The sequence below is a fragment of the Mus musculus genome, chromosome 16 (assembly GCF_000001635.26).
Source record: "Mus musculus strain C57BL/6J chromosome 16, GRCm38.p6 C57BL/6J".
Lineage (NCBI taxonomy): Eukaryota > Metazoa > Chordata > Mammalia > Rodentia > Muridae > Mus > Mus musculus.
Window position 1 is genome coordinate 3,000,001 of NC_000082.6, and position 14,108 is coordinate 3,014,108.

Genomic DNA, 14,108 nt, shown 5'->3' on the forward strand with positions numbered 1-14,108 from the left:
GATCAATGGTTAGAAGTGAAGACCAACAAATGAACCCACACACCAATGATCACTTGATCTTTGACACAGGAGCTAAATCCATCCAGTAGTAAAAAGATAACATTTTCAAAAAATGGTGCTGTTTCAACTGGCGACAAACATATAGGAGAATACAAATTGATCCGTTCTTATCTCCTTGTACAAAGCTTAAGTCCAAGTAGCTCAAAAGTGGAGAAATGCCTGTAACACATAGGCACAGAACACCAGTGGCTTATGCTCTATGATCAAGAACAGGACACCAATGCCGTATGCTCTATGATCAAGTATCGAGAAATGAAACCTCATAAAATTGCAAAGCTTCAATAAGGCAGATGATACTCTCAATAGGAGAAAATGGTGACCAACAGACTGGGAAAAGTTCTTTACCAATTCTACATCCAATAGAAGAATAATATCCAATATATACAAAGAACTCAAGAAGTTAGACTCCAGAGAACCAAATAATCCTATTAAAAAAATGGGGAACAGAGCTAGAGAATTCTATACTGAGGAAACTCGAATGGCTGAGAAACACCTAAAGAAATGTTCAACATCCTTAGTCATCAGGGAAATGCAAATCAAAACAACCCTGAGATTCCACCTCACACCAGTTAGAATGGCTTAGATCAAAAACTAAGCTGACAGAAGATGCTGGTGAGGATGTGGAGAAAGATGTGGGATTGCAATCTGGTACAACCTTTCTGGAAATCAGTTTGGTGGCTCCTCAGAAAATTGGAGATAGTACTATGTAATATTTTCTTGTGAAGTAATTGGAAACATATTGTTGTTTTCATAGTAATTCATGAGAAGAGAATTGAAACAAATTATTTTAGTTCCTGTAAGGTTTTTCTGGATGACATAAGTGATGGGAGAAAGAATTAAATGGTTAGAACATGTACTTTCCTCCCATCAACTATGTGTTATATGTATGTGTATAAACTTCATGTAGTATCATGTTGGAACTTTGTGCCTTCCAACCTGTTGTGATATATATATATATATATATATATATATATATATATATATATATATACACACATATATAAATATGTATGTATGTGTGTGTTTGTCTAAGCAAACTGCGTGTAAGTTTGTGTTGGAGAGTTGTTCCATTCATCATCTGTATATATATATGAGTAAGGATGTCTGGCTGTATTCTGAAGCTTGTTCCTTCCAACAATTGGGTGTATATATGTATGTGTGTGTTTTGTGAGAAATAGTTGGAACCTGTCTGTTTGAACTTTGTTACATTATGTCATTAGTATGTGTATATGTATAGATGTGCATCTGTGAATATTTGTACATATGTATTTATGTGAAATGCTTTGAACCTGATGTAAGAGTTTGGCTTAAGCCATCAAACCTGTATGTATTATGTGTTTGTTGGTCTCTCTGTCTCTCTCTGTATCTCTGTCTGTCTCTGGATGTGTGTAAATGTATATATTTTTAGGTGCTAAGTTGCTAGAAATTATATTTGCCTTGACCACTGTGTGTGAGCTAACATGCATGTAGATGAGTATGTTTGTGCTCAATTGTTAATTGAGGTGTGAGTGGCAAGCCTATTGGAACAATAAATCTTGATGTTGTATAAAGGAATACAAAGAGAAAGTAACTTGGCAAAGCAAATTTTATTTTCTTTCCTTATCTTTCTTCCCTTTCTCTCTCTCTCTCTCTCTCTCTCTCTCTCTCTCTCTCTCTCTCTCTCTCTCTCTTTCTTTCTTTCTTTCTTTTGGAATAAGGGTGCACTAGTTAACAAATAGAGCTACTGTGGTGGTTTGAACATGCTTGGCCCATGGCAAGTGTCTCTATTAGGAAGTGTATTATTGTTGGTGTACATGTGGACTTGTTGAAGGAAGTATGTTATGATGGGCAGGGGCTTTTTTTTTTTTGTCTTATGATTAAGCTCCTCCTAGGACAGAAGAGAGACCCTCATCATCACATGCCAATCTTCTCCTGCTGCTGCCTTTGGATCAAGATGTAGAATTCTCAGCTCTTCCTGCACCATGTTTGCCTGGAAACTGCCATACTTCCCACTATAATGATAATAGACTAAACCTCTTAAACTGAAAGCCAACCCCGACAAAATGCTGTCCTTTATAAGAGTTGCCTTGGTCATATTGTCTCTTTACAATGATGAAACTCTAAGAGAGCTATTCAGCTTACTCAGCCAAGATAGCTTTTGTCTTCTATGCCTGATGTAGCTGGTGATTGTGTCTTCTCCCATTAATTAAAGCTCAACTTTACTTTCTAATACAGTTAGCTGATTGGGACAAAGTAGAAGAGGGACTGTCTAGTTACGGTTTCTGATGTTGTAAAGAGATTCCATGACCAAGGCAACTCTTAATTGGGGCTGGCTTCCAGGTTCAGAGGTTCAGAGGTTCAGTCCATTATCATCACAGTGGGAGCATGGTATCATGCAGGCAGGTATGATGCTTTGTAACCTACCCCACCCCCTCAGCCTGAAACCTCTTTGCTCAGGTTTCACTGTTTGCATCGGGGTGGAGCCTGCCGTTCTATCGTTCTGCCATGCCCACTGCTGGAGCCTGCCGCCTTGCTGTTCTGGAACCATACATGTTGTCACCCTGCAACTGGACCCCAGGATTATTTGGCAGGAATCGGGTCCCTTCCCCTGTTTCATAACTGAGTGTCAGAAATAATAAAATTGAGCTTTGATCAGAATTTTGTCTTAGCTACATCTTTCTCTCATCTGCCTAGCTCTCCCTTCTCTTCCAGGTTTCCAAGATGCCTTTCCAGAGTAGAACCCAGACATGTGAGCCACTGGCCAGACACAACATCTGGCACCCACATGGGACTGAGAAATGGCAGAGGACATTTGGAAAAAACACTGCTGTTTTGGAGTTCCATAGAAGAAGAGAATAATTAAAGGAAGTTCATAGCAGAGAAGGTCGGTATGGGCTAAGTTGAAACAGCGTTTAACCTGAGTGCTAATTCACTTAGGTTTAGCAGTGAGGCATATCAGGAGCTAGGAACATAACATGTGGTTAGCCATAGCTCCCAGAAGCTACATTTTTAGGCGTGAGAAAAGAAAAGGTTTATTAAAAGGAAATTAATTATCAGGTGGATGGCCGCAGTTAAAAAACTGCATCATGCGGGAGGAAAATGTCCCAAAAAGCAGAGAGAAATGTCAGGAGTGCTATGCTTTGTTCTCTCTGGGCTTTACAGCAGAAGTACTCTGCCCCTTTTGTGTCTTGTCTAATGTCTGGTGCACCAATCTGTTCATGTGTTCAATTCATTTATGTTCATGTCCCATCTGTATGAATGTTCTATGTTTTATGTTGGATAATAAAGATGGCAAAAAAAAAATTTATCTGCAAAGCTGAGAGCTGCCACGTGCTTCAACCAGGAAACAGACACATGGCAGGAGGGCCCCTGCTGGAAAAACGGTTCATTATAAGAAAAAAATGGGAGAGTCTACAGCCTCTTAGTTTCGGGGTAAAAGAGCTGATAAATGTTTTTTTCCTGGAGGGTTCTCTACAATCGTGATTAATTTGTTTGGCAATTGATAAAGTGCTTTTTATTCCATGATTGTAGCTAGAAAAATTAATATTTTCTGATTGGTCTAAATGTAACTGCTTCATTTGGTTCTTTTTTTATTGGCAATGTGCTCTGCGTGTTTTCACTATCAGCTCATAAGTTATAGGTTAAAATTAATAATTGTTACATTGCTATAGATGGTTAGTCTTAAAATTGATAACTCAAGTTTAATGTCTTCCCAACATGTGGCAAACGGCAGGCCAAGAGGCTGGGTCTCTAAAGATATTTCTAGTTAAGATAATAATTAATGTGGTTTCTATCCTAAAAAGTAAAATTAAAGTTAAGATTTTAAAACAATGTTCCTTTAATAAAACATTAAAAGTTGCACTGTCATGCATTCATAGGTATAAATTGGCAGCCAAACTTCATAACATGATAGTAATGCTTCTAATATTGATTTTAAAGATGATAAATTGTTTTAAACTTGGGTTTTGCTTTCCCAAGGTTGTAGATATTATCCTAACGTTGCAAAAGAAAGTCGAAAATTATGGTTAAAACTGCCAGTGTTCCATTGACTGCAGCTTACAGTTTGATCACAAATTTAAGATTTTCTACTCACCCATATATTGTTAATTAAGATTATTACAAGAGTAATCATCTTATGAGAGCACTAATACAGCTCTCTGTGGCCATACAGCCATACAAACTCAGAGCAGCCTCAGCAGGACTTGTGTGATTTTCTTTTGTCTTACCAACAGTTCCCGAGGAAGCTCTTGAAACTTGCCTCTCCCTGCCTCCAGGGAAATTTTGTTTTAGCTAAACAAACAGTCTTGCAGATCTATCCAGATGTTGTTCTAAATAAAGTTCTAATTCAAAGTTTATTGAAGAGTCAGTCAGACTGTAGAACTTCAATCTGACTCTCCTACTTCATGTAAAGTTATTATAGGTTTAAAGGTTCGTTTTTTTTTTCTTGCATGATAAAGGGTTTGCTTCTAGTGAACTCAGAACTGTGCATACTGATTTGTGATCATACGAATACAGTATGGGTACTGCTTGGGTGCAGAAATTTACTGCAGGGGAAGGTCCAGCTTGACCATTTCTGGATTCCCTGTGAGATATACGAGGTTTGGATGGAGGTTCGTATCTTGTTACAGTTACAACCAAAAATATCTTTCTAAGGCTCTGCCTCCCCTCCCCAAATGATACCAAGAGCCACAAGTGTGGGTCGTGACAGCACCCATGGGAGGAATCAGGTCAATTCCCCCCAAGCCAAGGTTAAAGCCCACTCATCTATGGATGAAAAAAATCATTTGATCACCTCAGTTAAGCGTGGCCTTATTAAACTTAATTAATAGGGGGGGGAGAGGTTGGAGACTGTACTGTTAGAAGGGCAAGCCCTTCACAGCCTCCCACCCTAAAAAGTCAATTGGCCTTGTACTAAGGAGCCGGTCATCATCCTCTCCTCCCTGTTCCCTTCCTGTCACCAAAGAATGAGGAGGAATATCCACTTACTCTCCTTCAGTGTTATTCATAATATAGTGCCTTTCAAATTCGTACAGTCAGCCTTCTCCAGGGTTCCAACACCCTGTAGCTGACTACTTAAAATTCAACTAGGAAGTTACCTATTCAGTATTAATTAGCATTATAAAGTCAGAGCCTACAGCTCAGGGCTAATCTGCTAGTTGTTTACTAGGACAGAAAGGACACTCTTATCCAGATATGGTTTACCATAACAAAAGTTAAGAAATCCCACTGAGACAGGTTTCTTTGTTAGGCCCTAAAATTTAGGAAGAACTATAGGGCATAAATAAATATTATGCCTCAGGCCAGCCCTTTCATTCATTCATTTTTTTATTTACAACAGGGAGGAGATGTAACCTCCCCCACACCCTCAGCCTGAAACCTGTTTGCTCAGGTTTCACTGTTTGCATCGGGGTGGAGCCTGCCACTCTATCATTCTGCCATGCCCACTGCTGGAGCCTGCTGCCTTGCTGTTCTGGAGCCATACACGTGGTCACCCTGCAACTGGACCCCAGGATTATTTGGTGGGAATCAGGTCCCTTTCCCTGTTTCATAACTGATTGTTGAAAATAGTAAAATTGAGCTTTGATCAGAATTTTGTCTTAGCTACATCTTTCTCTCATCTGCCTAGCTCTCCCTTCTCTTCCAGGTTTCCAAGATGCCTTTCCAGACTAGAACCCAGACATGTGAGCCACTGGCCAGACACAACAGTGCTGGAGGAGCTGAGAATTCTTATTGACCTGAAGGCTGCTAGAAGAAGACCGGTAGCTAGGAGGAGAGTTTCAAATCCCACCAATGTTGACACACTTCCTCAAACAAGGGTCCATCTACTCCAACAAGACCGCATACCTGCTAATGTTGCTACTCTCTGGGCCAAATTTCTTCAAACCACCACAAGGACATTCAGGAATTATGGTAATTTTGGGGTTAACTGTCTTTGATAGAAAAAAAAATCATTTCTTTCAGGCATGTTTATCTCCAAAATGATACTAGATTTCATCAAATTCACAATTGAGATGAAGAGTCATAAGATAAAAACTGTAATTTGATCCTTGGATCCATTTGGTACACAACCCAGGATAGCCACAGTATCCTACTCTCTCATCCAGAATGCTTGGTTCAAGTTTTTGCATGAGCCCAAAATGGGGAAGATGGATGCCTTACCTTGGTTAACATACCATCATGATAGAGAAAATATGTACATGTGCTGTCACTGTTAGCCTGGGAGGGTACAATTTTAGAGCTGTACAGATCTATGTTATATGGCAAGAGGAAAGTACAGAATGATGTTGAATAGAAACTGTTTATGTGAAGTTATTTTTGGCCATCTTAGCACATTGCTATGGTGACCTTTTGGGCACGGGGCATGGGGGGAATAAAGGGAAAGGGAGAAAACCCACGTTCCCCCAGCATTCTGGTGCTCTGGGTGGGCAGAAGAGGGAGACTGCCTCACACTTTTTACTTGGCCCGAGGTGGGTATTTGTTTGTGGGAAGCCACAGAATCCAAGCTTTCTGTGAGTGGACAAGGGGCAGGCCTAGGTAACAGGTTCTCAATCTTGGGCATCCCAGACACCACTGGACACCATGGAAGAGCTGAGAACAAAATGGGGTCCTTGAGGGTGGCTTGGTCAGCTCTGGGGCTGAAGGGATGAGAGGGCAGGGAGAGAGGGGGAGCTGGGTGGTCCCCAAATGATTGAGAGTCCTTGGACTGGTCTGTGGTTAGAGTGCAGGAAGGTATTCTGGTGGGAGGTTAGATGCAGGGGAAAGCCTATCCGATTATTCAAGCATGGAATAAAGTAAAGAGAAATGAAAGGTAAGAAGCACACAGGAACCAAGGAGCAGCCTGAGAGGATTCTTCTGGATTCTACCCGTGCCTAGAGTTGAACCTGCACTTCAGCTCTCTATACCCAAATTCCATCAGAGAGAGCTGGTCCTCTAAGAGTGCTGACATACCTGTGAGCACAGGTGAGACCACCACTTCTACTCAATTTCCTGTCCCAAGAGGGACCCGCCCAAAGCCATCAGGACACAGCAACCAAGGAACAGCCAGGAACAGGATTCTTCTGGTTTACCTCTGCACCCAGAGCTGAACCAGTGCCACAGCTTTCTATACTCAAATCCTAATGGGGAGAGCTGGTCTCCCAGGAGTTCTACACCTGGGAGCACAGGTAAGATCACCACTTCTGACCCTAAGGACCCACCCAGAGCCCTCAATACACAGGAACTGAGGAGCAGTCTGGGACAGGATCCTTCTGGCTCCCATCTCCACCAGAAGATGAACCTGTGCCACATCTCCCCACACTTAAATCCCACTGGGAAATAGCTTACAGGAGAAAGAAGCCACAGTCAGAGACAGCAAGACCAGCTAACATCAGAGATAACAAGATGCCAAGAGGCAGGGGCAAGAACATAAGGAAAGGAGACTAAGGCTACTTGGAATCATCAGAACCCAGTTATGCCACCACAGAAAACCCTGGATACCCCAGCACACAGATAGAAGCCCTTAAAGAGGAAACACAAAAATCCCTTAAAGATTTACTTAAAAAAAAACAAAAACAAAAAAAGAAAAAACAATCAAACAGGTGAAGGAATTGAACAAAACCATCCAGGATTTAAAAATTGGAAATAGAAACAAGAAAGAAATCACAAAGGTGACAACCCTGGAGATAGAAAACCTAGGAAAGAGATCAAGAGTCATAGATGCAAGCATCACCAACAGAATACAAGAGATAGAAGAGAGAATCTCAGGTCCAGAATATACCATAGAAAACATTGACACAACAGTGAGAGAAAATGAAAAATGCAAAAAAAAAAAACCTAATCCAAAACATCCAGGAAATACTGGACACAATGAGAAGACCAAACCTAAGGATAATAGTTATAGAAGAGAGTGAAGATTCCTAACGTAAAGTGCCAGAAAATATCTTCAACCAAATTATAGAAGAAAACTTCCCTAACCTAAAGAAAGAGATGCCCATAAACATATAAGAAGCCTACAGAACTCCAAATAGTTTGGACCAGAAAAGAAATTCCTCCTGTCACCAAATGTATAAAACAAAGAATATTGAAAGCAGTAAGTGAAAAAGGTCAAGGAACATATAAAGGCAGACCTATCAGAATTACATCAGACTTTTCACCAGAGACTATGAAAGCTAGAAGATCCTTGGGATGCGTTCTGGCTGGCTTTGGGTGTCAACTTGACACAGACTGGAGTTATCACAGAGAAAAGATTTTCAGTTGGGGAGATGCCTCCATGAGATCAAGCTGTAAGGCATTTTCTCAATAAGTGATCAAGGGGGAAAGACCCCCTCTGGGTGGGACCATCTCTGGGCTGGTAGTCATGAAGATCAGGCTGAGCAAGCCAGGGCAAGCAAGCCAGTAAAGAACATCTCTCTATGGCCTCTGCATCAGCTCCTACTTTCTGACCTGCTTGAGTTCTAGTCCTGACTTCCTTCACAGATGAACAGCAATGTGGAAGTGTCCTGTGTTCAAATCCCAGCAACCACATTGTGCCTCACAAACATCTGTAATGAAATCTGATTCTGGAGTGTCTGAAAAAAGCTACATTGTCCTTCCATAAATAATAAAGTTTTAAAAGGAAAGAAAGAACGAACGAAAGAAAGAAAGAAAGAAAGGAAGAAAGAAAGAAAAATAGAAAGAAAGAAGTTGAAGAGATCCTACATTAGCACATTAACAGTATTCATGGGTGTGATCATGGCTCCCAATACTTATGTAGCAGAGAACTACCTCATTTGGCGTCAGTGGGAGGGGTGGCACTTGGTCCTGTGGAGGTTTTATGCCCCAGAGAAGGGGGATACTAGAGGGATTAGGTGGGAGTGGCTGGGTGGGGAGGGGGCAAAGGGGGGCCTCAGGGAGGGGAGAGCAGAAAGGGGGATAACACTTGAAACATAAACAAACAAAATGATTAACACATTTTTAAAGGGGGGAAGGGTTGAGGTCATCCTTGGCTGTGTATTGGATTTGAAGCCTGCCTGGCAAAATGGGAGGAGACAGGGAGAGGGGGAGAGTTATTAAGTCCATCTTGAGCTGTGTGCCAAGATGCTGACTAAAAGAGAATAGATTAAGAAAATAGAACAGAGGCTGTTGGCTCCTGCTTAGATTCTATTGCTGCCTTTTACCTCTTCTCCCTTCCTCCTCCAGGTTGATGACTTTGTTGTTTCAAGCCAGCTGATACTGTAGCCAGAGGACAAACACCTGCAGAAGTTCTCTTATGGGTAATTTCCCCAACCCTTACCAATAGCCACTATGCACTCTTCATTGCAAGGGAAGGAAGGACAGGGGAGTAAAGAGAAGGTGGAAGGAAATATAAAATGATGGAAGGACAAAGGAAAGAAAAGAGAGTCACAAACAACACATACTTTTTCAAAGATGCAGTGAGTGACCAGTCCCTTTCCCAGAGTATAGCAAAGTAAAACTAGCTTTAGAAAAACAATTATTTGGTGTCAATTTATTGATTTCCTTAGTGGTTTACAAAAGAATTGCTTGCACTCCATTTGCAGAGCACAGCTTTACTTGCTACCTGAACCAGAGCGGCCTAAAAATCCGGCTGAGGCCAGTTGCCCTTCCCAGCCTGCTGACTGACACCAGCACTTACTCACTAGCTTGCCCACCCCACCTTATGGTTTTAAAGTATAAAATGAAATTTCAAAGACTTTCAGGAGCTGTCCTGGCTTCGGTCCACTGGTGACATCTCTCTTTCACTCTCAGTGGTTTCTGTGTGCCTACTCCAGGAAGCTTCTCCCACCAATCACTGTCCTTGGACTCAGAGAATCTGGGTTTTGTGCTGTTAGAGTGCTCACTAAATCACAGACCAGTTTGCTGGACCCCAAATCATAGACCAACAGCAGTCTTTTTCCCACCCTGAAAGAATGTTAGAAGTCACAGAATTGGCTATTATTCTTAAATGGAAATTCAAACAGAAGATTACCCATTACCTTGTTAAGTCATTAAAATTATCATTCTCCCTGGACCCTCCCAGGTCCCCAACCATCCTTTCAGTTCACAGTCACTTTCAGAGGAGCAACCTCTCTTCCTTTGGCCTTTCTGCTCGTCCACCTTGTAGTCTGTTTTCTGCCTCCCTCTCTAGTTGAGGGAATTAAGAATCTTTCACACAGATAGGAGCTGCTGCATCAGGGCTCGTTCTATTAAAAAAAAAAAAACAAAACCTCTCCCAGGTTTTGAAAGCCAATTAGACCAGAGTAGACTAAATGTGCCTTTGTGAGGTTGTTAATAAAACAAACTGAAGTGACATGGATGTCACTCCTGTAAGGGTGGTACTCCGGAAGCTAGGTTAAGGAGATTTCAAAGCCAGCCTGGGAACAGGCTAGGGGGCCTCGGGTGTGGGGGCAGTGGAAAAAAAATAAATGTATTTAGTTCTTCCCTTATTAATAACCTCTTCTTTCAGCTAACACCTACTTTTGCCTCTTCTTAGCTAACAGTTACTTTTGGCTCTTAGCTAACCACATGAAAGTGCTGTGGAGAGAGACGCTGGGGCAGACCAATACTGAAAAAGGAATGGAACAACTTCAGCTGATCTTGTAAGGCTGAATAGCTGAAATCAGAGCCTTCTCTGCCTCCCACTTATGTAGTCGCAGATCTGAATGCCACCTTGGAAGACTGGCCACTGTTCAGGACCTTGAAGATTCAGCCTGGATCCTCCCAGTGTAGACACCAGAGCACCAGAGGCATCAGGGCTCGAATCAACCCTCCCACCCTGGAGAGATGTCTGAAGCAACTCCTTAGTGGAGTCTCTCTCTTAGTTCATGGTAGCTGGCAATTTACCCAGTCGTGAAAATTCGGCAGAATCTGGGGCTGTTTCCGATAAGTCCCCACCCTGCCTTCCAGCTCAGGGAACACTAGAGGGACTCCTTCCTCCTACTATTCATTCCCTCTATCTATTCATTCTCTGCACAGGAATCCACCTTGTGATTTCAATACATTGAGCTGGGAGACACAGGCTCAGTCAGGACTCTACAGGGGACTGAGGGCTGACTGTGGTTCTTGGAGTATGTTTCCTATCCGAAGTGCCTGGACTTTTTAAATTTAAAAATCCTTTGCATTTTTATGGAGAGCATGGAAAAAATGGAAGCTCCAATGCAGATTCATAAACCAGAGATCCTAGCCAGTTTAAGGCGCGGCTCCCCTTTCTTGGGTCTGTGCCCCAGGGGACCTGAAAAATGCTAGTCCAGCAAAAGCAAGGAGGTCACAGGCTCTTGACTACTTTTCTGTTCCTGTTGGGTTGGACCCAAGCAAACTAGTAATCATTAAAGGCCAGTGATTTGTAATCAGATTTGCACTTAAGGGCTACTGGCAATCTTCAAACCGGTATTTATTAGCAAGCCAGATGTCTTGCAGATTGTCTCACAACCCTGTTTTCTCTAATTGTGTTTCTTCTCATGTAGCTCAGCGTATCTCAAACACACTAAAAAGCTGACTAGAAGCTGGTGGATCTCAGATGCCTGCTTCAATGCTCCCTGCTTTGCCAGGGCAGCTGGATTGATTTTTTTTTAATTCCAATATTTTCCATTATTTTTATCCATCAGGTTAGTTTGAATAATGCCAGCCATTCTTGATGGACATTTCGAGTTATGAGCTGATGCTGTAGCTCAGCTAATTGCTTGCCTAACCCTGGGCTCCAACCTGAACACTGGATTAATACACATGCATATATTTCCAGGACAGAAGAAGTGAAGGCATGAAGATCAGGAATGCAGCTATCCTTGACTTTGTCAGGACCAGCCTGAGCTAAATGAGCTAGACCCTGCCTCAAACAGAAAACAAGGTCCAAATAAACCAATGACAAAAAACAAACAAAAACAAAAACAAAACAAAAAACAAAAAACAAAAAAAGCCACTTTGAGTACTTACATATTTCCATTTTCATTTGTTTAGTCTTATCTTCTAAGTAGCCAAGGTTGACTTCTAATTCTCACAGTTTGATCGGCAAAAGAAGAGGACTCGTCCAAGCTTTGAACCCAGGACTTCTCAGACCTTAAGTGAGAATCATACCCCTAGACCAACAAGCCTTAAAGAGAAGCTACAGCTATTCTTTCTAAGAGGGATATAGTGGAGTTCTGTGGTTGAATTCAATAAACACAGGAAGAATTGAATTTCAGATCTACCTGAAAAGGGTGATGCAAGACTACCCACTGTCCCACTTTATCCAGAATGTCAAAAATAGAATAGACTCTGTAACACTTCCACCCACTGTAATCTAGTACACCCAGTGCTGCTTCAGGCAGAGCAAAAGACCCACAAACTGCTCAAGTGCCTCCAATTCTGACCTAATGTCAGAGATACCGAATGCAGAACCCCAACAATGGGGCACTACTTGAAGTGCAAGCATTGTCTCCAGTTGAGACCCAACTAAAATAACATCTCCCCCAACATGGGGCTCGAACCCACCACCCTGAGATTAAAAGTCTCATACTCTACCTACTGAGCTGGCTGGGCAACTGTTCTCTAGCTTAGAAGTTTACTAACTGTGACTTGAAGGTATTGAACTGGCAAAGTAAATAAAGCCATTTCAGATTGAGGGCAGCTTCTAAAACAAGAAGTTTCACCTCCACACAGCAGACAGACACCCAAGACCCTGAGATACATACATTAAAGCTGAAGTGCCTGCTCATTCTCCTTCTCCTATTCCCACCTGAAAGTGGAACCTCTAGTCCCTGCCCCCTGACCACTGGGTAAGCGTCTCCAGAGCCAGACCTTGGCTACCACTTGCTCTGTTCACATATCATAGAAATGCAATGCAGACAGGCACAGCCATGGCTGGCACTGGAGGAGCATGGTCCAACCTAGGTCCATACCTGCACCAGGTCTTTGTGCATCTGATCAGTATTTGCTTACTAAACTGTATGTTTGCCTGAACAGATGTCTCTGTTGTCCTTTGTTTCCCCAAAATCGAACCTAATCTAAATGTAAGAGATGTCTCATGTGACTCTGGTGCCCTGACTTTGTTGTTAACAGACATAGCCTCTCAGGTCTGAGCCCAGGTAGCACAGGGTCTGGGAGCTGGCTTAGGGTGGCCATGGGGGCAAACAAGTCAGTTAAGGGACTCCTGCTAGAGCTCAAAATGTGGGACAGTAGGGTTAAGTTTGTGATCCTGATCAGGGTTCCAACAAAGCCAGGGGTACCAATCTGCGCCAAAGCAGGCATGGCCAATGTTCTATCCATAGCCACCCTCGGGGTTTCTCCTAGGTCCTTTTCTGTCAGAGTGCCAGGAATCTGGTTCTTGCCTATGCCTCCAGAAGGAGACCTATCACACTGCACACAGAATACCAGACACTTCCATTGAAGTGTCCAGAACACACAGCAATAGCTGTCGGTCTTCAGGTGTATCCTATTCTTGAGTCCTATTTCCAATCTAACAGCTGTGCTGAGCTGCCTCATTATGTAATTGCAAACATTCCCAATTGTGGAAGGAAGAGGCACAAAAGAACCAGCATAGGAAGGACCCGGTTGTCACCTCCCTGCTCCCCACCCACACATGCAGGGGTTCAAGTCTGATTTTACACAGGTTGGACCAATCTTCACCACCGTGCCATATTATAGACTCATCTAGTTTTAAATGTTCAATGTATGCTTTTGTATGAAGAAATACTTAGTTTGTCTCTTCCATTTTTAAGACTAACAGACCTTTTTCTATTTAAAGAATATGCCCATTACTGTCCTTTAGATACAGTAAATATAACTGTTGCTCATAGAACTTTTCTTGGTATTTTAAAAAGTAAATGGCAGAGTTTATTTAAAAAATATTTTGATGGATCACAGGACCCCCAATGGAGGAACTAGAGAAAATACTCAAGGAGCTAAAGGAATCTGCAACCCTAGAGGTGGAACAACATTATGAACTAACCAGTACCCTGGAGCTCTTGACTCTAGCTGCATATGTATCAAAAGATGGCCTAGTCGGCCATCACTGGAAAGAGAAGCCCATTGGACTTGCAAACTTTATATGCCCCAGGTCAGGGGAACGCCCGTGCCAAAAAGTGGGAGTGGGTGGATAGGGAGGCTGGGGGGGGGGGAGTGTATGGGGGACTTTTGGGATA

At 42.4% G+C, this 14,108-nt stretch overlaps 1 long non-coding RNA gene across 1 annotated transcript; it reads left to right on the top strand.

Annotated features, from left to right (window-relative positions):
- Positions 1 to 2,811: 2,811 nt before the first annotated feature.
- Gm35912 lies at positions 2,812 to 13,707 on the top strand. Its single transcript, XR_384618.3, has 4 exons — positions 2,812 to 2,923; positions 5,684 to 5,949; positions 9,196 to 9,269; positions 10,511 to 13,707. It is a non-coding gene; the product is annotated as a predicted gene, 35912 (long non-coding RNA).
- The last annotated feature ends 401 nt before the right edge of the window (positions 13,708 to 14,108 follow it).